This window comes from Schistocerca piceifrons, chromosome 1 (genome assembly GCF_021461385.2).
Source record: "Schistocerca piceifrons isolate TAMUIC-IGC-003096 chromosome 1, iqSchPice1.1, whole genome shotgun sequence".
Taxonomy (NCBI): Eukaryota; Metazoa; Arthropoda; class Insecta; order Orthoptera; family Acrididae; genus Schistocerca; species Schistocerca piceifrons.
Genome location: NC_060138.1, coordinates 664069570 through 664094214, shown reverse-complemented (window position 1 = coordinate 664094214; position 24645 = coordinate 664069570).

Here is a 24645-nt window from a genome sequence, read left to right as displayed (position 1 = left end):
CACCTCATTGTGCCTGCAGTGTGCCGCCGAGTATTGTCATGAATAAGTAAAAGCATGACCGGCGAAATCTCTCACAGGTACTCATACTTGGCGGAAGACATCGTTTTCCTGGCTTCTTTAGGCGCTCACTACGCGATCAGAATTGAAAAGAGCGACATGATGCGATCGATGGTCATACTAGAGACACTGTCCAACACATACATGAGAAGCTTCATCTAATTTTCACGGTGGTTTCCATTTCGCGGTCGATCGGACTTTACTTTCTGAATAGCCCTCGTAATAGTCTCCACGACGAAACTTTGTCTCGAAACCTGGCAGAAAATAAAACAGATTCTGGTCGTATGTAATGTATGCTAGCGACAAGACACGATCAATGTCTTCGTCGGCCGGGGTGACCGAGCGGTTCCAGGCGCTACAGTCCGGAACCGCGCGACCGCTACGGTCGCAAGTTCGAACCCTGCCTCGGGCATGGATTTGTGAGATGTCCTTACGTTAGTTAGGTTTAATTAGTTCTAAGTTCTAGGGGACTGATGTCCGGAGAAGTTAAGTCCCATAGTGCTCAGAGCCATTTGAACCATTTGATCAATGTCTTCTCTGCGCGATACCAATGGAAATACTATCGATTACAGTGCTGCTAAAGCAGACTTACTACACATATCCTCCCGAAATTCCTTCATCCAAGAAGATGAAGTAAAAATTACAGAATTCGTGTCAGGAACAGCTGCCAACACGAGTAACTTAGAAGTAGATGTCCTCGGGGTAGTGAAACAAATCACCTAATAAAAGCAAGTGTTCCGGCCCAGACTGATTACCAATCAGGCTCCTTTCAGAGTATGCTGATGCAATAACTCCATACTTAATAATCATGTACAACCGGTCGCTCGAGGAAAGATCCATACCCATACACTGGAAAGTTGCACGGGTCACACCAACATTTAAGAAAGGCAATAGAAGTAATCCACTAAATTAACGTCGATATGGAGCACGATTTTGGAGCGTATATTGTGTTCGAACATTATGAGTTACCTCGAAGAGAACAGCCTATTGACACATAGTCAACACGGGCTAAGAAAACATAGTTCTTGTGAATCACATCTAGCTCTTTACTGACACGAAGTTTTTAGTGCTATCGATAAAGGATTTCAAGATGATTCCGTATTTCTATATTTCCAGAAAACTTTCGAAACGTTACCTTGCTTATGGAATATCGTTATGTGACTGGATTCTTGACTGCCTGTCGGATGTAACAGTTCGTAGTTATTATTCATGGAAAGTCATCGAGCAAGACAGTAGTGATTTCTGATGTTCCCCAAGGTAATGTTAGAAGTCCTCTGTGGTTTCTTATCTATGTGAAGGATTTAGGAAACGTTCTGAGCAGCCGTTTTTAGGTTGTATGTAGATGATTCTGTCGTTTATCGTCTAGTAAAATCATCAGAAGATCAAAACCAAATATATATGTACAATTATATATGTACAGTGTGAAAACATTGGCAGTTGCCCGTTTATAATAAAAAGTATGAGGTCATCCACGTGAGTGCTAAAAGGAATCCATTTAACTTCTGTTACAAAACGATAAATCAATCAAATGTAAATTCAGCTAAATACCCAGGAATTACAATTAAGAACAACTTAAATTGAAACGAAGACACAGGAAATGTTGTGGGGAAAGTGAACAGAAGACAGCGTTTTATTGACAGAATACTTGGAAGCTGCAGCAGATCTGCTAAAGAGGCTGCCTACTCTACGCGTGTCTGTCCTCTTTCGGAGTATAGCTGCACAGTGTGGGTTCCTTACCAGATAGGACTAACGGAGTACATCGATGAAGTTAAAAGAATAGCAGCACGTTTTGTATTATCGAGAGATAGGGGAGGGGAATGTCACGGACGTGATACAGAATTTGGGTTGGACATTATTAAAACAAAGGCGTTTCTCGTTGCGGCGGGATCTTCCCACCTTCTCACGAAATTTCAGTGACTAACTTTCTCCTCCGACAGCGCAAATATTTTCTTGACGCCGACGTATGCAGGAAGGATCATCATAATAGAATGAAGGAAATCAGAGCTCTCAGGAAAACATATACGTGTTCGTGTTTCCACGTGCTGTTCGGAAGTGGAATATTAGAGAATCAGTGTGAAGGTGATTCCACGAATCCTCTGCCAGACACTTCAGTCTCATTTGCAGAGTAGGCATGTTGCTGCAGATGTAGTTGTTCTGTTGAAGTAGGATATGAATTTGTATTTTATTCATCGGTTATATTAATTTTACATCGCTATATTGAGAAGTCGGTGAATCGGTCAGGTACGTGGAATACCCTGGTGAGATTTTCTGTGATGCTAAAGACCTCACTGGTGAACGCTGTGGAACTAAGAATCTTCATGATGACTGAAGAGTCCTTCCCGGAGGAAATAGCTGATCCAGTTTACAAGGCCGACATTAACGATAGGGTAGGTCTTTGTTTCTCCAATGAGGCGTAAAGCAGAGACTGAAGTCACGGTAGCTCGTCAATGCGTGGTGTTCTGGGGCAGATCATGGAAAAATGAAGATTGCAGTTTAACGTCACTTCGATGGCGAGCTCATTGGAGTACAAGTTCGAATTCGACAAGGACAGAAACAAAACCACAATGTAATGTGACATTTAAAAAGGAATCATCCCAACAATCATAGCATCCGTTTATTTAGGGGTAGCTTGGAAAGCCTGAATAAGATAGACAGTGAAAAATTGAACCGAGCTTCATTCGAAGGCACGTCCAGTGTGTAAATACCTGTCCTACTCTTCTACCTTGCTAGATGCCTTATCATGTAGTTAGTTAAATGAAACTGTTTCATACTTTTTGAAATTAGTTCGCTATCATCTGCTACCTTAGAATAAGTGCCCTTTTACGTTCTCATCTATCAATAAACTATCTTACAAACTTCTGTTTAACATAACGTTATAGCCTGAGCCTAAGACAAACAATATTAACTTTTTTCCACTCTGTGACATTGATTTTTCTCCTTACAGGCGAATGCAAACGTGTCGACTAACTAGAACGGCAACTCACCGATGCACAGTGACCTCGACATACGGTATGACCACGAATATATATATTGCAAACTCAAGGGATTGATCGATGAGAGGATACGGAACAGAAAAGGTCTAATGAACGTATGTCAGAAATGCACGTTTTCCATGCTAGAGACCATTTATTCAGTAATCATTTGTTACCGAGACTGCGGTCTAATACGTTCTGTACCAATCAGGCACAGTTAACAGTCGCATGGTTTCCTCCTAGAGGGTGGTACTAGTCCTCATACGTCTAGCCCTAGCGCCCTATCCTGCCGTAGTAACTGGTAATGTTGTGTCCGATTCACTTCTCTTGCTAACTCACCTTATAATGGATACAGCGCTGTACACAATGGTTCCGTATTCGAATCGAGAACGTGCCGACATGGTGTTTACTTACGGAAAGGCAAATAGCAACGGGCGGCGGGCAGCAAGGTTGTATCAGGAAAGCTATCCCTGTCGACAACAACCACACCATTCAAAGTTGGCAACATTGTTTCACCTTTTATGGGAGACAGAGTCGTTTCAGGAAGTAGGAAATCATAAAGGACGTACCCGAAATTTTCGGACACCAGACTTGGAGGAAAATGCGATTAACACAATGGAAGGCGACCGCCGTGTCAGTACCAGGCAATTGGCCCACCAGTACAGTGTAAGCCAGACGACCGTGTGGAACATTCTTCATGACAGTTGTTACTACCCTTATCACGAACAGTGTGAGCTGAGCTTACTACCGACAGACCTTCCACATCGGGAGCAGTTTTGTCACTGGTTTCCTCAGCAGGCAACCACAACTCCGCGATTCATGCCTTTCATAGATGGGATAGTACGCAGAACCCCCATAGTATGGTGACAGCGAATCATCAGCATCGATGTATCCTGAATGGTGGGCCGGGATAATTGGCGACCTTATTTTTGGACTACTCTTCCTTCCACATCGCCTAAGAGGCCGGAACTATCGGTGCTTCAGGCTGGTGACTTTGTCTCCTCTGCTGGATGAAGTGCCATTGATGATTCGAAGCATTAATGTGGCTGCTACATGATGGTGCTCCAGACCACTTCACCGTTTACGTCCGGAAGCATCTCAATCGTGTCTTCCCTGGTCGATGGATGGGATGAGGGGGCCCAGCTACATGACCTGCCCGTTCACCGGTTCTCAACCCGTGCGATTTCTGGTTATGGGGTCATCTCGAAAATAGGCCTATCATGTATGCAGAGGCCATTCCAGATGTGGAGGCACTGGGACGACGCATTCATGTTGCCTTTGACACTGTTCCGCTGCAGCCTGGCCGATGTGACCGTGTGAGGCAGAACATGCTACGGCGCGTACAAGCATGCGATGAGGCACATAGAATCCATCTGCAGCACATACTGTAACTGTGGATGCATGGCACAGCGCGTATTAGACCGTAGTCTCTGTAACGATGTATGATTGTATAAATGGTCTCCAGCAAGGAAACCAAGTATTTCCGATCGTATTCTCTCATCGATCAATACCTAGAGTTTGCACAGGGTAGAAAAAAAATCACCCTATATTATATTTTGATTGTTTATTTATATAACTTCAATTTTTATAATTTCTTGTGGCAAATGATTTTAGTTTTTTTTATAAAAACAAGATTAATTTCATTAATTTTTTGGACATTTATCAAGGTAAGTCTGTCATTAATGGACTAATTTTCGTTCTTTGCGATAAACCCAATTGGAAATTTATGTCACCGCCGAAAAAATAAATTTTCTCTTTAGAATAGTTCTCCATCTACACTGACATTTTTCATAGACTTGTGTCACACAGACAGGTGTTCAGTGAAATAAATATAGCTAAATGAACCATATGTCTAAAGTAAGAAAATGGCTTTGAACAGGCTTTTACACTTTCACGCTGGCACCGTTTCTCGCTTGGGGACGGCGCACGTATTTAGGGTTTCCCGCATCTAGCTTTTCCTGTCTCCCGCGGTGGGGGCGGCAGTCATATTTAAACGCCCTAGGCTACTATTTCAATATCCTGATTTTTATTTGAAACGTGGTGGAAGTTCATACTTAAGAAAAAAAAAGAAACGACGGATTAGGTAAAATAATTTTACTCTAGATGAACCACAAATTATGTGATATATCGTTTGTTCAGAAAGCCCTCTCGTTAAAGGGTCACAGCTTTTCGTTACATTTGGTTGGTAGGTAATACATCATACCCTGGTGTACTGCTGCCAGAATAGTTAGCAGAGTCGAGCATGAGATACCAGTCCAACGATAGCTACCCCTACGGGAGGATCTAGCATGAGCCAGAGGTGGTACACGCCGGTGTGAACGTGTTGAGCGGCTTTTTATCTGTTTTGAAATTGCGTTCAATTAAGTTATGTTGTCCATATTACGCGTCTTCATCGAAAGAAGGCATCAAATATAGTAAAGGCTAGCTCGAGCCCACTTCGAAAAGTTCACAGATCCGTTTGTTTTACTTTTTCATCTTTTTATAGCATGCTGCAATAGCAAGTCGCCCCCAGACACGATATGCGACGCCCCCTCGCCGTAGCGCAAGAACTAGCGATAGGCGCAGCTTGTGTCATTGACAAGGTAATACAAACCTAACGACTTTACATTGCTGTGCTCCATTCCAGACTTGTAAGTAAAGGTTCTTTTGAACACAAGGGTACAAAATGGTTCAAATGCCTCTGAGCACTATGAGACTTAACTTCTGAGGTCATCAGTCCCCTAGAACTTAGAACTACTTAAACCTAACTAACTTAAGGACATCACACACATCCATGCCCGAGGCAGGATTCGAACCTGCGACCGTAGCGCCTAGAACCGATCGGCCATCCCGGCCGGCCACAAGGATACATATTGACGCCATAGAGCTAAAGCCAGGTCTGGGCTACAATAGCCATAGTCTCGTGTAAGCCAGTATCACAGTACTCACAAGTGGTGTACGAAAACAACGGAAACCAGTACAAGGACGGCCACAGGGGAATCTGAATTTTGACCCAGTAGAATATGCTTTCAGTACGTGGATCACTATGCCATCTCCCTCGGCCCAAAGAACTGGATACATGTGCGTGAAGCACCAACTTACTGCCGACATCTGAGAAAATTCTTACTTGACTTCTGCTCCCTCGTCTGTTGCCTTCTGCAATATCTGTTAATCGATGAAAAGCTGAAGCAAGTTATTTCAGCCTTTTTAGATACGGTGCACATATGAACTATTCGTGTAACATAACGTTCCGACTGTTAGCTTGCGAAACGGGGATGTGGGCAGGATCAGCGTCAAATCCGCGCTCTGGGTTAGCTACCGTTGGACTGGTGCTCCAGCCAGCACTTGTGTGCTTTCTAGATGGTTTTGCACTATCTGTTAGGCAAATGCTTTTTAGACTCCTTATTCCCGACTAACAAAACGCTGTACATCAGCAGCTAAAATACGATACGACACAGATCAAAGTTTACATGTACGATGGTTTCATTTTCATTTGGGAATAACCTTCCCTCTACAAATATTATCGCTATGTTTACGGTACTCACCTCATTGTGCCGAATCTGCAGTACATGCGGGTGTCGTAGCATGATCACCTCGTAAAATATCGCAAAACTCCACTGATTCGGCATTTTCCACCAAGTAGCTGTCGCAGCACAGTTACAGATGAGATCTTCATCTGGTACTGCTTGCTGTAATGGACTACTGCTCCAGGTGACTCGGATATTAAGGCTCAGGTAGGCTATTAAGTGTAGTCAAAATTTGGAAAGATATTCGAGTTTTTTTGATGTTCACGACATTAGCGTTGCTTAAGATAACAAAATCACTGTCATCATATAGTCGTGTGCTCACATCATTTAACGGTCTACAAACACAAACGCTAAATAATCCATACATGTAATTAACTTACGCTTCATACACAAATAAGCAATAAATGAAACATTCGTTCCATGTAGTTGGTCAGCATTTTTTGTGCATTCATGGCGCAAAATACGTCTATACTGCCTCCTAGAAAGACCTGAAGTCTAAGCGCCTAGACCGCCAATACATACTTCACTGGTCACATGACAAGGCGACAATAGACGAAGTACTTTGGACTTTTCACAACCTTTTTATGCTTCAGATGCTGTTGTCAGATTATTTTCATTAGCTCTATCTAACGACTACATTGATGACAGATGTATATCTCTTATGGAGGTTCCTGTATTAAGTCTTATTCAAAAAAATAATAGTTAATGAAATTACAAATTTTGGCACCCGTTCAGTACCCCATAGCTATCGTACATAAGAAGTTTTGATTGTTAAAAAAGGCTTTATGGTTCCAAGAACCAGGCATGTTATGCAGTATTTACACATAGGTGGCAGACATGAATTCCTTCCCTTATGTTAATTGACACCTGTGGTAGCAACAAGGGTATTCCACCACAAAGTTAAAATACAATAACAGTTGGAGTGCAATGCCGATTATGGGCCAAATTTGAACATATAGTTTTCACTTTCACCTTGAACTCCTACCCCCATTCCCCTCCCCTCCCACCATTGCCGTCAGCGCTGCCCTTTCGAACCCCTGCACACTCCACACCTCCCCTCATCACACCTCGCCCTCTCCTACCTGAGCCCTCTCTCCCCTGCCCTCTCCTATGCCAAACGCCTTTTCTTGGCATGCAGCTAAGGTGATGCGTGATGGTGAGATGAAACACGCACACAACTGCCAAATATCATTTATATAACAGACATGTGCACCTGCTATACTCTCCAGATACAATAAACCAAATGAGAAATTTACCTTCCCTTCCGTAGTGTCGACTTTAAAACACTAAATGTAAGTTGAAAAATCGAATATGACCTTACTACCTCTTCCCGAGTGCCAAAGCTTGCTGTTCAGTTTCGCACACTAATTCCGTTTTTTGGATTTGCGAATCACACCTTTTGCGACTTTCTTTTAACTGACAGTGATATTGCTGTTCTGTAAGTGAATCTTTCACTTCGTTTTCTAAAGCCATCTTAAACTTCAAGTAATAATCGCCACATCTCCCTTTCAGTAGTTTTTAATAGGTACTATTTCAGTTTCATGTGAATATAATTACCTGTCACTTTCAAAACTATCAGGAAAAATAATTGTTCGAACAATTCATTCGGTTTATTCCATTGGAAGTTGTCGATATGTGCTGACGATTCATTGGAGGCTATCTTCAAATCTTCATCTAGGTCCTATTCATTCTCTTGATGTCTTGTACATTACCACGACACTGACGCCTATTGCAGCCTTAACTTGTAGCCTCTGTTAGTATTTAGTGATCTGAAGGAGAGACAGTTTAGACAATAAACATTGGTAGCTCTGAGAATTTTAGCGTAATTTTGAAATCTTGTTCTCTGCAACTCTTTCGATTGGATTTAAATTCAAACAACAGATTATACCATCTTCAGTACCGAGCACATATTAAAATTCCAAGTGAGCTAAATTTGTGCTAATTGCAATCTGTTAATGCTAGTTAACAATGAATTACCCTCAAAAATTTTTTTTAACCATTGACAATTTTTTATAGATGGTATCACATATGATACCTTGGGACTCAAGCAGGGCATTTGTACACACAACTATGCAGTTTCATTTTGGTTTATTAAAAAAAATTCCAGTCAGAAATGTTACACGCATTGTTCATATTTTCTGTAGATACCATGATAGGTGGAAACAGAAATTTGGTATTAAAATTTTTAACTATATTATGTAAACAATTAAAAATACATAAACAAAATTACCATAGCAAAATGTGCCAAATTATTGTTCTTCTTTTGGTATTAAGTATCAAATGTAAATTAACAACACTTATACAAAATTTATTTTATTTTTTGTGGAATTTATTAAAACAGTTGCTGTCAGCAGTGAAGCAAAGGAACACTTTGCACTGCTCACATCCTCTACAGCCTTCTATCCGGCATTTTGACTTGTTATTCTTAACATGGTTCATCATTTCAGGCAAATGAAGCTTGCTTGTTTTTCTTTCTTCCATTGGTGGTTGTGGGATGGGACGTCTTGGTCTTTTCCTATCTTGCAAATAATCTTCATCTTCTGAGTCTAGTTCTTGCTCCACAGGTTGGATCAGTAAACTTGACCATTGGTGAAAATATATCAAAATCAAACTTGAACTGATAGTATGGCACTATATGTTTCTTTGCAATACCATTCTGCATTGCAGTCTCTGTATTTCAACAATGCAGCAACAACTGCAAAATCAATAACGTGACGAATCACTCTGATGGTCCAATTCTGGGTCCAGGCTCTCATGCCATACTTTCCCACCATCCTATCTAACAGGTCAACACCTCCCATGTAAGTATTGTATACCTTTACTACACATGGGCGAGGAACTTCAATGTACTTTTTCTCTTTTTTAGACCACCGAGTGCATTTTTCAATTGGCTCAACACCTGACTCTGTCGAAGGCAAATAAATCGCTCGGTTGTTAAGCCATTTGATAATTGCTAGGTTCCTGTCTTTCCTTACCAACTGATCATGGCTGCCTCTTGTTTTTCTCATTGTTGCATCTTCCTCAAACCGTATACTTTTGGGGATCCGACTCAGCATTATTGTGCCAGTGGCAGTAATGTTCCTGTCTCTCAGTAACTCGTCTAGGAGGGGAACAGAAGTAAAATATCTGTCAACATAAATTGACGACTTCTCTGTCAATGTATCACTAAGTTTCAGCACTACTCTGCCTCCTACATCTAACGTCTCTGGAGGAGGCACTTTTTCAGACTGAATTTCTTTCCCTTTTCCTTCATATATACAGAAATCAAAGGGTATGCCATTAGGGTTTGCCATGACAAAATTCTTCTAACCTTCTGGGTTAGGTTTTCCCTTTACATACTGCTTCATTTTCACTTGTCCATGAAACGGAATCATGTGCTCATCGATAGATATTTCCGTTGACCGATGGTTTTCTAAACATCCCTTTCTAACAGTCTCCAATACTGGTTATATTTTCCAAAAGTGGTATTGCTTTTACTGTTCACTAACAGCATTGTCGTCAACTAATTTTATATTGTTCCTCAGTAGGTAAAATCTGTCTCTTGAAACACTGTCTGCAACTAGTGGGTACCTATTTTTCCTCTCCCAGTACATTCTTAGACGTGGTACACCTATAAGTGCTGCAACAATACTCACTCCCAAAAACTTGTGCATTTCTTCTACAGTACAATTTAGTGATTTTTCTGTTTTACTGACATGCCTATGATTTGTGAATTGAGACATATCCTCAAAAAATGAACCACGAAAGTATTTGCAAAAGTATTCAAATGGTTTCTTGAGTTCATCTGTGGCTACTGACGTGCTGGCAACAATGTTGGATCGGAGGTTTTTGCAAGTGCTAAGCACCTGAAAACTAGAGAAAAAGGCAAATTAGTTTTTTTAAAGTAAACCATATAGTAATAGACCGCAATTTCTTTAATAGCACACTTATTCTTACACATCTGTATGCCGCCAAAACTCCCTTCCTTCTCGGATTTTAGCAAGAGGTACCGTTTCTTCATCTGATGAACTTTCGTCACTTTGATTTCTTTGTATCAAAGCGTCATCTTCATCATGAGACTTTACGTCAGACTCATCTGGATCAGTTCTGTTGACCAACTCAGTGATCTCTTCATCAGTTAAGCCTGAGAATCAAGCGGAAAACAAATATAATCTCACTTCCACTGACGTGAACAAAATCGGCATTGAGTCCCAGGGTATAGTATATGATACCCAAAACATTAACTTTTATGAATCCTGTATAACATTAATTTATTGTTGACTATTGAGTGAGTATTGTCCGTAGAGCTTTCCTAAGTTGTGAAAGCACATGGAATTTATAAAATTTAAGTCTTTACCTTTATTTCGCCGAGACATGCTGTGCAGTTCCAGAATCTCTATTTTCCAATCAGTGCTGCCACCTAGTGGCAGAAGCACGAACAAGCGAGTTGCGGCAAGCACGGTGTCTATCGTGTATGATACCACAGGCCAAAAAGATTCCGCTGCGTACGCGCCCCAGAAAAAAATAATACCTGGAGGTATCATATGATACCTGGGGACTGAAGAGGATGTAGTCCTCTAGTTCCTGGATATCTTACATTTTGAATGCTTAAATCATCTCCTTCAATACCTACTGTTGCATCACCATTCACCGACATTCTTCTTATCGGATCGAATGTGTGCAGTATACAGTTTAACACATTTTGTCTAATGGTTCATTAAAAATGATATTGTCAATCTATCTCCTTTCTATGCCATAATTGTCTTTCATGATTCTCCTTCATCATATTAATGTGCAATATCTTCCTCGTCGTATTCCTCTTCTTCTCCTCCTCCCTCAATATCTCCACTTCTATCTCTGCGTTCTGCTTCCACAAATATTTTGTTTTCTTTGGCTTCAGCCTTTCCGTCTTCTTCTTTGTCTTTCTTCTGCTTTTGTAATAGTTTTCTTTCTTGAATCTATCTCTTGTAGCTGTTGAGAAATGGGTTTAAATACTTGTTCCAGTAAAAACTGATCTGCAGTCTCCCTTGTTTTGCAGCAACAATAGCTTCTTCCGGATATTTCTTTGAAATTTCAACAGCTGACATTTAATATTAATCTTCTGTCCAATGGAACTGTGAGGCAAGTTGCCGTTGTTGACAACTGCAACTCAATCAGCAACTGAACTGGGTGTAAGCAATCATCTCAATTTATATCGCAAGATTCAACTGCTCCTACGTAGCATGAATAGTGTCAATTAAATGCTGTCATAGTTATGGAAATTAATATGGTAACACCTGTTGTTTAAGTCACCATCTTTGCTTATAACTCGAAAAAATAACGAAGAAAGAATTAAAGGTAATATAAGGAAGTATGATCAGTTAGCATACGCCTCACAATAGTTAGCCAAGTTTGAAATGCATAATTATATTACAGTTTTTTCTTATTAACTGTTTCGGAACTTTGCTGTACGTTTAACATAGATAAAAACACGACACGGTATTGCAGTGCCTGTGTTATTCCGAATGACGATGCAAAGTTCCTTTGGACATGCATGCATGTCCAAAAGAAGGGGCACTGCGGCGACTACAGTCGTTATGAAATACATTAAATGTGTTCGCAGTTGCGAATTTGGGCAACCATCAGCTGTACAATGGAATGGTGATAAAGAAAATCTTTGTCGGAGCGGGAATCGAACCCGGATTCGCCGCTTATCACGAGCGTGGACTTACCAGTTGGCTATCTCTGATCGACGCAGAGCCTGCGCCCAAATTCGTATATGTCGTTGACATGTCTCTACAAACTGTACTCGTACATCTATTATACATATTCCCGTACAGACAAGAAATTTTACCTGAAAGTCACTTGTCCGGTGTCGGTGGATAAACACGATTGCCATCAGTTATTTTATCCCCAGACTATGATTACAGCAGAAAGCTTATTGGTTTGCTGTTTTATTTTGATGGCAAGCAATTCTGATTGAAACATCTAATAATATGCAACACAAGTAGCTTAGAACCTCTCTGATTGGCTTATTTGCTTGTACTGTCTGGCTTAGGATGTTGAGGAATATGATTAGAGAGTAATATACTAAGCTTTTAATCTCGCTGATTTACCCATTAAAAAAAAGGCCGTGGATTACAAGGGGTAAGAGTGTGGGTGAATGGCTTAGGAATGGGGGTGAGGAAAAGTTGAGGAGGGGAAGAGAGGGAAGGCGAGTGGGGGAGGGATGGGACGAGGGCGTGGGGTGAGAAAAGGGACGTCAAATTTAAGATAAAAGATCAAATTTCAAATTCCGTACAAATTCTGCATTGCATTGCATTTCTACTTATAAATATTCTGAAATAATGAAAAAAGTAGACTCCGTACAACGGGGTAACAGTCAGGAAAGAGAGTTACGGTGGACCTATTATTTCATGAAGACAAGAAGAGAAACAGTTTCTTGTCTTCTCTGCCTGCAGTCTCACGTTGCAGCTCATTTACTGATACTATGAGAGGTAATATTTGAAGACAAACATCAGAGTTACTTGTCTGATATTACAGAATCTGTGGTTGCTCCTCCAAAGCGTACTCTGCAGATATGAAAGATTTGTTTTGTCTTGCTTCGTTTCGCGATAATTTCTAGTGGCGCGTTGGTCCGGTTTGCTTTCAACTTATGACTCAATCCAGCCTCACCGCCACAAGCGGCAGTCGGCACTCGATGTCTGTTTACAGAGAAATGAGGACACTGCCGTAGCAGCTGGTGTGTGATCGCGGAGCTTATTGCTTTAGAGGCTGCTGGAGGAAAATATTTATATTTACATTCTTCTCTGAGTCGTATCGCGACACTAGGTGGAGCAGAATCGCGTCGCAGGAATGGGCGGGGGTGTGGGGGGGGGGGGGGTGAGGAGTAGCAGAGCAGAGCAGGGAGGCGCCACAGCTCGGTTATGAGAAAGCGTCGAGCGGCGCTGCGACGCTCCGGTGAGCAAACAACTCTGAGGACAGCCGGGCGGCGGTGGGCCGCGCCGTCTGCGCACAGCTTCGCGCTTCGTTAGCGGAAGCGAGGCGGATTTACATTTCTCTGCGTTCGCACACCTTTCCTCGCTATCTATAGACTTCTAATAGGCTAATTCCGTGTCTCTTCTACTACTTACGCCGATTGTCGTGTGCTGTGCTCTTAGTAGCGACTAGAATTTGTCACGACAAAGGAAATGGACGAAATTTTTCTGCCGACGAAATGCAGAACTGCTGTCAAGATGAAGTATATAATAATTAATATTTATTGTGTACTGAGGAAGTTGAAACCGTTAAAACTCCTCCAGGCACCAGGACCTGCTAAAGCCCTAGACTAGTTCTGTACATTATTTGCGAGTCAACCAGCTTCACTCTTTAGCGTACCATAAAATAGGACCACTGATCAAAGAGCTGTTCTAGGTGATTGAGAACTACAGATGAAATCCTTCAGTGACAGAGGCAGAACTATATTATGTTATTAATTAATATTTCTATACATAAATTAATTATAACTGCTAAGTAAACTGGTGAGAGTACTGCTATTATGGCTTGAATCAGTGTTTGACTTGTGTATACGAACATTTGCAAGTTTTACGCTGATATACGAATAAACCCTCCAAGGTCCATGGGCCTAGCCAAGTTGAGAGGCTTGCGTACCTGAACGATACAGATAGCTGTACAGTAGGTGCAACAACGGTGGAGAGATATCTGTGGAGAAGCCAAACTAACCTGTGGTACATCAAGAGGGGCAACAGCCGTTAAAATTGTTGCAGTCGTTATACTGTAGCCAAACCGACCTTGCCCTGCTGGTACAGCGAGTGGCTTACACTAACGGGAAACTCTAGTCGTTATTATATCCCGTAGCCATGCAGCTTTTTTGTACAGCTTAATGATGAGATATCCCCATTCGGATCTCGAGACGGGAACCACTCAGGAAGAAGTCGTCATTAGTAAAAACTAAACTAGCAGTCTAGGGGTTGGTGGGTGCAATCTTAGATACCGTAATCGGATAGGTTACAGGATTTTAGGACGGAAATGGATAGGCTGACGTAAGATACGGTGAGAATTGGTGACATGCGGTGGCAGGAAAGGCTTCTGATCGGATTAGTATAGGATTAGCAACACAAAATCAAATAGTGATAACGCAGACATAAACCAAATAACGAATAATAACATAGGAATGCTAACACGCTACTACGAAGAGCATAGTGAACGCATTATCGGTACCAATACAGAAAAGTGGCATCTACTTACTAGAGTTAATATAAGTGTATAAGCGAACTAGGCTACGCGCACGCAGAAAAGATCGAAAGAATGAATGATGAGACAAAGGAAATTACTACGATAGTTATACGAGATGAAAATTTAATTGTGACGAATGACAGGAGTTCTAAAGTAGGAAAAGAAAGAGATAGAAAACGTGGACTGGGAGAAGGAAGTCGCCTTGTAGAATTTTGCACGGAGCGAACGCTAATGATTGATAATACTTGGTTTAAGAGTCATGAATGAAGGTTGTCTACGTGGAAGAGTTCTGGTTGTAACTTCCCCCTCACTTATCGACCTTAATGACAGTGAAAAATTAAACCGCGTGTACCTAATGGAAATTTGGGAAAAGCAATCGTCACAGAAGTTAATCTGTCGCTAAAGAGGGAGGAAAGGGTTACATCTAAATGAAAGGAAAAATGCAAATGAAACTGGTGGAAATTAATTTTGAAAAGGGGTAAAGTTAATAAAGAAAGTAAATGTGCGGTCGTCACGTTAACAATTAATTGGCGCTAATTAGATATTTGAGATTTGGGGGAAATTACGGTCGCCAGTCCTAAGGACAATTACTATAGTAACTGAAAAAGAAAGGTTATTACACATATAATTAGCACTAGAAGCGTGGCAACTGAAGGTTGACACGTGTGGTGTGAAAACTGAAAGTTTGTCAGAAGTAATAAATTTCGCTACACTCTGACTTAATTTAGTAAAAGAATTAATAAAACCGGAAAATCGAAAGTTAATTTAGTGACTAAAGTTAATAGTGAGCTTTCTTTCTGAAGCACATCGAAATTCAGTAAGATACGGTTAGTCTTGGACTACCTCAACAATCATTTCAAAAGCTACTTGAATCTACGCAATTTAGAAATAAGAGATTTAACTTTGAACTTGAATTAAATGATTCTGAACAATTAACCATAGTAAAATTTAGTACGTACCAAGCTGAGCTGCAGTCACAGGTAAGCTAAAATACGGTAACAAAACTCGCACTCTTAATTTGTGCTTGTGTAATCTAAATATTGTAGCCAACTATGAATACCTTAACTGAACTTTGAAATTAAAGCAGTGAAATCGAATGATGCTGGCGTTTGAATTTCAACGACACTCGGGTTCATTCCAGAAAAGGAAGGGACCCTGCTTGGTAATGCAACTGGGACAATGAGCAACAAAGGTTCATGCTACGTTGCTGTAATTTTGTGATCTGAACAGTTTGAAAAGCTGAGGTCTGCCATACAGTTCTAAAACTTTACGTGCTTCCAGTCTTCCTTGTTGGTTGATTGAAGGTTTGAAGCCGTCGATCGAAGAGGTGGCGACAGACACTCATTGTCGGCCGTCGCTGTTGCAGAAGCTGGATGTTGATACGCCTTCTTCTCGACACGGTCACCAGGCGAAACGGGCTCTTGATGTGCGCCAGCTAATGCTTCCCGTCCGCGACACCGTGTCAGAAACTATCATAGCAAGTCGAGTGCAATTACATGCTGCCCAATCCCGAAAGCGCAGCAACTCGCGGGAGCGTCACACAACACACCTGCTCCACTGCACTACTCCAGCCAGACTCTCTCTGCTCGTGCTCCACGCAACAGAGTTAACACTACCAAAGATCCTAAACACTTTGGCTCTTCACACGACCTATCGATGTATTCGTTCGATAGCATAGTTTTCCCTAGGCAAGACCCAGCGTAAAATACAAATAATATTAGAAAACAAACCAATTATACATCGACATAAATGCATATATATATATATATATATATATATATATATATATATATATATACAAATAGTAAAACTATTACAATATATAAAGATACAGAAATGTTATATCTTCAGGTAACAAAATAAGGAAAAAAATTTGCAGTGCAATAGATGGAAATAGGAGGATATGCATTTCCGGCGTTACATGGTCATTAAAAGGTTTCAGATTGGTTATAATATGATAAGATATATTTCAGGAACAGGTTTCATACCGTAAGGCATTTCCAGAGCAGAGATGGGAGATATGGTCCTGCAGAGATGGGAGATATGGTACTGCTAGAAGAATTTGAAAGAACGATTCAATAGAGCAATGGAAGACCTAAAGCGAAACAAGGTCGCTGGAGAAGATAACACTCCGTCAGAATTATAGGCACGTTTAGGAGCGTGAGCGATGACAAATTTACTTCGTCTGGAGTGCTATGTATACGGCACAGGGGAAATATCCGCAGACTTTAGGGAGAAGTTCCAAGAAGGAGGTGACAGGTATGAATACTACCGAAACATCAGTTTAATAATCCATGGTTGCAAAATACTGACATGCAATATTTACAAAAGAATACGAGAACTGATAACAGTTGATCTCAAGGAAGATTAGTTTGGATTCCGGGGAAATGTAAGTACACGCGAGGTAAGAGAGTAGGCTGAATAGAGGCAAACATACGTTATAGAATTTTTAGATCTAGAAAAAGCTTTCGACAATGTTGACTGGACTACATTCTTTGAGAATTAGAGATGTTACGGTTAAAATACATGGAGCGAAAAGTTATTTACAACTTGAATGGCAAGGACGTGAAAGAAAATCGTGAATGAGGCAGCGTTGTAAGCTATGGGCGATGTTATTCTGTCTGTACATTGTGCAAAGTGTGAAGGAAACCAAGTAGAAATTTTTAAAAGAAGCAAAGTTCAGAATGAATAATTAAAAAAGGTTTGCGGATAGCATTATAATACTGTTAGAGAAGGCGGTTGACTAATAGCAGGTGTATGGAATGGATAGTGTCATGGAAAGCAATTATAAGGTGACGATCAACAAAAGTAAATTAAGGGTGATGGAAAGTAATTGAAGTAAACTAAGCGAAGCTGAGGGAATTCGGTAAGGGAATGAGACACTAAAAGTAATGGATTAATTTAGCTGTTTGTGCAGCAAAATAACTATCGATGGCCAAAGTAGAGCGATTATAAAATGCATTCTGGCAACACCAAGAAAAGTGTTTCTGAAGAAGAGGAATTTGCTAACACCTGCTATCAATTCAAGTGTCAGGAAGTCTTTTCTGAAAGTCTTTGTCGGGAGTGTAGCTATGTAAATATGGTCAACAAGCAATTCAGACGAGTAGCGATTAGAAGGTTCTAAAATGTGGTGCTGTAGAAGAATGCTGAACATTAGATGGATAGATCGAATAAGAGATGTAGAAGTACGGATCGGAAGAAAAGAAATTTATGGCACAACTTAGTTAAAAGAAGGAACTGGTCGATAGACCACGTCCTGAGACATCAAGGAATTGTCAATTTGGTGAAAGAAGGAAGTGTGACGGGTAAAAGTTGTAGGGGAAGACCAAGGCTTGAATACAGTAAGCAGGTTCAAATGGACTTACGATGCGGTAGTTATGCAGAGATGAAGAATATTTCACTGTGAAGAGTAGCATGGAGAACTGTATCAAACCAGTCTTCTGACGGAACAACAACAACAGCAACAACTTAATAAACTACAAAAAATTAGCTCACAGTGGCTGTTGCGCCTATTTACTATTTGATACCATAAATCATTAGGACGACGACTGAGCTTCAGTATTATTTGCTCATTCGGATTAGATGTACCTGTAAATTCTGCGAGTTGACAGACGCGGCTGACGTATGCGCAAGTGTGGCGCACACGAACGAGGTCACTGTGCACCACATTTATTTAGGCCAGCTTGTAGCCAGAAAAGTGGGAAAGGAACGGTCGCAGTCTCACTGTTGTCTTTGCTGTACAATGAACAGCGATTCTAGCCGCCTGTCTTTTAAGACAGCAAAATGTTTACGCGGGCGTAAGCGTACTCAGAAACCAACATAGATTCTCCCTACGCATAAAATAAATGATCGACACGCACAAATATATCACAAGATTGTTTCACTTGATACAAATAAATTATTTCCACACACGTGAGTACAATAATACTTACTGAGTTTTATAGCATCACTCAAATGTTCGTAAATGAGATTATGTAAACAGAAAGGAGAGGGGTGGGGGGGGGGAGGGAGAGAAGTAAAGGAAGGCGAGTGAAGCAATTATATCAACTGCATCGGATCGTTATGCGGAATCAGTGGCGACGAGTGGAAATATATGGCGGACCGGGACTCGAAGCTGGTGTCTCTTGCTCGACAAATCACAGTCCAGCGTGGTATCAACAGCCGTTGGAAAGTTGTAAAACTGTAACGGGAGCCGGTCAGGTCGCAGCGATTTGTTAGCAGCCTCTATACACAGAGAATCGTCGCGTCCTGCAATAAGTCATATCTGGAGGAATTGTACCATGGAGTAATCCGGAAATGGTGGCTACCTTCAGAAGATCTGTCCGCTCTCCTGCGTAGAGGCGCGATTAATGCTCATGGGAGACTACTATAACGTCCTACTGCATCTCTACAAGTTGGCGATCGTCAATAATCAAGTTATACATCCACGCCCTCTGCCGCTTTCTACGCTCCAAGTTAACTTTGGGCATCGAAGGTCGTTCTTAAGAAACCCTGTCATGAGGGTGGACCCTTATAGTGACACTGTGTATCTGAGGGTTCACCTGGGCGAAGATCTTAGCTTTGGCGTGATTGATCAGCATCTGGCGCTTTGGTGAGAATGGCTTAGTGGAACATTCTTGTAGGATGGTACAATAAAATTCGAACATGTGTCGTCTCCAAGTTGAGTGTCTCTACCATTCGCCTTCAGTGACTGCCGGAGAGCAGGCTTGTCATATTTGATCCACCAAGTTAGTTCCAGTAAGAAGTGAGCGCGACGGCTTCGTGTCACGTGGTCTCCACTGCATCCCTAGGCACTTGTGAGACAAGATGGTCGGTATTTGACTTCCAGCGGAGTCGACTCATACATACACGGAGTGAACGGAGGAAATAGCACAGACATACACTACGCGATCAAAAGTATCCGGACACCCCCAAAAACATACGTCTTTCATATTAGATGCATTGTGCTGCCACCAACTGCCAGGTACTCCATATCACCGACCTCAGTAGTCATTAGACATCTTGAGAGAGCAGCATGCGGCGCTCCGCGGAACTCACGGACTTCGAACGTGGTCAGGTGATTGGGTGTCTCTTGTGTCATACGTCTGTACGCGAGATTTCCACCATCCTAAACATCCCTAGGTCCACTGTTTCCGATGTGATAGTGAAGTGGAAACGTGAAGGGACATGTATAGCACAAAATCGTACAGGCCGACCTCGTCTGTTGACTGACAAAGACTGCCGACCGGAGTGGCCGAGCGGTTCTAGGCGCTATAGTCTGGAACCGCGCGACCGCTGCGGTCGCAGGTTCGAATCCTGCCTCGGGCATGGATGTGTGTGATGTCCTTAGGTTCGTTAGGTTTAAGTACTTCTAAGTTCTAGGGGACTGATGACCTCAGATGTTAAGTCCCATAGTGCTCAGAGCCATTTGAACCATTTGACTGACAGAGACTGCCGATAGATGAAAAGGGTCTTAATGTGTAATAGGTAGAGATCTATCCAGACATCACACAGGAATTGCAAACTGCATCAGGATCCACTGCAAGTACTATGATAGTTAGGCGGGAGGTGAGAAAACTTGGATATCATGGTCGAGCCACACATCAAGCCGGTAAATACCAAACGACGCCTCGCTTGGTGTATGTAGCGTAAACATTCGACGATTAACAGTGGAAAAACGTTGTGTGCAGTGACGAATCACGGTGCACAACGAGAAGAATCAGATGTCAGGGTATGGGTATGGTGAATGCCCGGTGAACTTCATGCCAGCGTGTGTAGTGCCAAAAGTAAAATTCGGAGGCGAAGGTGTTATAGTGTGGTGGCATTTTTTGTGGACGGGTCTTGCACCTCTTGTTGTTTTGCGTGGCACTATCACAGAACAGGCCTACATTAATGTTTTAAGCACCTTTTTGCTTCCCACTGTTGAAGAGCAATTCGGGGATGGCAATTACATCTTTCAACACGATCGAGCACCCGTTCGTGATGCACGGCCTGTGTCGACAATAACATCCCTGTAATTCACTGGCCTCCACAGAGTCCTATACTAAATCCTATAGAACACCTTTGGGATGTTTTGGAACGTCGAATTCGTGCCAGGCCTCATCGACCGGCATCGGCACCTCTTCTCAGTGCAGAATGGACTGCCATTTCCCAAGAAATCTTCCAGCATCTTATTGAACATATTCCTGCCAGACTGGAAGTTGTCATCAAGACTGAGGGTGGGCCAACACCATATTGAATTGCAGCATTACCAATGGAGGGTGCCACAAATTTGTAAGTCATTTTCTGCCAGGTGTCCCGATACTTTTGATCACACAGTGTATGCCTTCGGGTCGGTGAAGGTTCAAATGGTTCGAATGGCTCTGAGCACTATGGGACTCAACATCTTAGGTCATAAGTCCCCTAGAACTTAGAACTACTTAAACGTAACTAACCTAAGGACATCACACACACCCATGCCCGAGGCAGGATTCGAACCTGCGACCGTAGCAGTCCCGCGGTTCCGGACTGCAGCGCCAGAACCGCACGGCCACCGCGGCTGGCTGGTCGGTGAAGACGTGGGCCATACTTTCACAACACTTTTCGCCGCCATTAGGGTATGTGTGACGTAAAACCGATCTACCCTACTCGAAGAGCTTCTGACAAGTTGGGCAAATCAGGGGCCCTCAAGATGTATGTTTCGCGGCATGTCGACCTGATGAAAGACCCGTATGAGAATCTCGAGTGCCGGGCAAGGTGAATGTCACGGCAGCTGGACGGTAGGCCCACCTACCACCAAGTCATCCAGTCGGACCTGGCAGGGTTGCGCTACATCCTCCGTCAAGAAACGCAAGAGTTCTCGCCATCGTCCTGAGCCAAAAGGAGAGTAGACGTTAACGAGCTGCAAGGCGTTAAACGTAAAGGTATTGTACGTACGTGGCCGTCAAACCTTCACGGCGAAGGGAGATAAATCCGCTATCTGTCGGAAGCACTAAGGAGTGAGGAGATACGCTTTAAATTCTCTAAACCATAGATACAGCAGTAAGGAATAGCTCAGTGCGTAGCATAGTTGGATGTCTCCAAAAAGGGAAATCACAGAAGTTCGAAACAAAAACATGTGTACGAAAGAAGTAACTGCGAAGATACAAAGGGTAACTCAAAAAATGCTTCAACTGATCGATGAAAGAAGGAAGAGCAAAAATGTTCAGAGAAATTCAGGAATACAGAAATACAAGTCGCTGGGATACGAAATAAATACGAAGCACAGGGAAGAAAGACGAAATGTTTGCATGAAAAATGTGAAAAAATCGGAAAAGATATGATAATCGGAAGGATTGACACAGCATATAGGAAAGTCAAAATAATCTTCGGTGAAACTAAAAGCAACTGTGGTAACATTAAAAATGAAACAGGAACTCCACTGTGAAATGCAGAGGTGAGAGCGGATAGATGGAAAATGTACACTGAAGACCTCTATGAGGGGGAAGATTTGTCTGATGTGATAGAAGTAGAAACAGGAGTCGAAAGGGACGAGGTAGAGCATCAAGTATTAGAATCAGAATTTAAGAGAGTTTTGGAGGACTTAGGGTCAAATAAGGCAGAAAAGAGAGTTAACATTCCATCGGAATTTCTAAAATCATTGTGAGGAAGTGACAACAAAACGACTATTCACGTTGGTGTGCAGAATATATGAGTCTGGAGGTAAACCATCTGACTTCCGGAAAAATATCATCCACACAATTCCGAAGACTGCAAGTGTAAGTGCGAGAACTATCGCAAAATCAGTTTAAAAGCTCATGCATCGAAATTGTTGATCGGAATAATATACAGGAGAATGGAAAAGTAAACTGAGGATCTGTTAGATGCCAATCAGTCTGGTTGTAGGAAAGATAAACGCACAAGAGAGCCAATTCTGATGTTGCGGTTGCTAATCGTAGCAAGACTAAAGTAAAATCAAGACACGTTCATAGGATTTGTCGACCTGGAAAAAGCGTTCGACTATGCGAAATGGCGCAAGATTTCGAAATTCTGAGAAAAATAGGGGTAAGCTATGGGGAGAGACGGTTAATATGCAATATGTACAAGGGCCGAGAGGGAATAATAAGAGTGGACAACCAAGAACGAAGTGCTTGGATTAGGAACGGTGTTAGGGATATAGCTTTTCGTCCCTACTGTTCAATCTGTACATAGAAAAGCAATGATGTAAACAAAAGGAAGGTTCAGGAGTGGGATTAAAATTCAAGGTGAAAGGATATCAACGATGCGATTCGCTGATGACATTGTCTCCTGAGTGAAAGTGAGGAAGAATTACATGATATGCTGTATGGAAGTAGTAGTCTAATGAGTACACAGTACGGATTGAGAGCAAATCGAAGAAGAACAAAAGTAATGAGAAGTGGCAGAAACGAGAATAGCGAGGAACTTAACATCAGGATTGATAGTCACGAATCAGATGGAGATAAGGAATTGTGTTACCTAGGTAGCAAAATAACCAATGATGGATGGAGTGAGGAGGACATCAAAAGCACACTAGCATTGGCAAAAAGGGCATTCCTGGCCAAGAGTATCGACCATAGATCTTAGCTTGAGGAAGAAACTTCTAAGAATCTGCGTTTGGAGCAGAGCATTGTATGGTAGTAAAACATGGACTGTTGGAAAACCGGAACAGAAGAGATTCGAAGTATTTGAGATGTGGTGCTACAGAAGAGAGTTGAAAATTAGGTGGACTAATAAGGTAAGGAATGAGGAGGTTCTGCGCAGAATCGGAGAGGAAAGGAATATGTGGAAAACACTGACACGGGACAGGATGATAGGACATCCGTTAAGACATCAGGGAATGACTTCCATGGTACTAGAGGGTGCTGTAGAGGGCAAAAACTGTAGAGGAAGAGTCATAGATGAAGAGGGTGGCACAAGAGATGATTTCTTGACGGGGAGCATCAACCTAGTCAGAAGACTGATGACATGGAGAAAAAAAGGAGACGGAAGGTCTGTTGCCTAGGCCCGCCAGCTACAGGTGTCGTCGTAGCAGACAAGTGGGAGAGAGAAAATCCCCGAACTTTTAACGGCCTGCGACCCTCTTAACGGGGCTGGTGGTCGGAGGTGACAAACGAAATGCCAGGTCCCTCCACTTTCCCATCGTCACATCATCGGCAACCTCAACGTCACCAGCCCACGCAACAATAGCTCGTGTTTGTCTAAATGTTGACTCACCACTTCCTTCGTCACGGGCCGCTGTGCCATTGGTCGACGCTGTAGGATCGATGTCCTGGCCGTCCGACGCCGGCGTCTGGCTGAGGAGTGTTGTGATATCAGTATCTTGATCGGCGTTTCTTACAAATCAATATCGTCATCATCCTCTTTCAGGCCAGGCGCGTGAAGGTGGTGTTGCTTAAAACGAGCCCGCCGCCGTTTCTTGTGGTGAGGAACTACTATATATTCTGGGCAACCGTAGTTGTTGAGAGGTATGATGTTAGGAAGAAAAGCAAAGTGCAGTGTCACCACATTTTGCAGATATTAAAATTAGTAAAAGAATGTCTGAATTACACCCACAAAGTTAAAAGACCATAGGCATACCCATTGCTCCTAGTCAAAATTTACTATTAAGAGAATATCGTCAGGACTATGGTGAGTAAATATTTACTAGGAGCGATGAGCATGCCTATGATCTTTTATCGTTGTATCTTTTAGGCTAATTTTAATATCCGCAAAATGTGGTGACACTGTACTTTGCTTTCTACTACACATGATGCGGCTTAAAGAGCGAAGCTGTTCGTGTTTTAGTAAACAACTATTTTAACAACTGTAAGCGGTGTTCTTCTTAAAATCACGCTTTTCTTGTGGGCCGACTTGATAGCTGTTCACAGCCATGAACGTCCGTATTCGTGTGCGGTGGATATTCAGTTGGTATCTCATTGTCCGTAAGGAAAACCGATGTTGGCATGACCCTAGCGTCCACG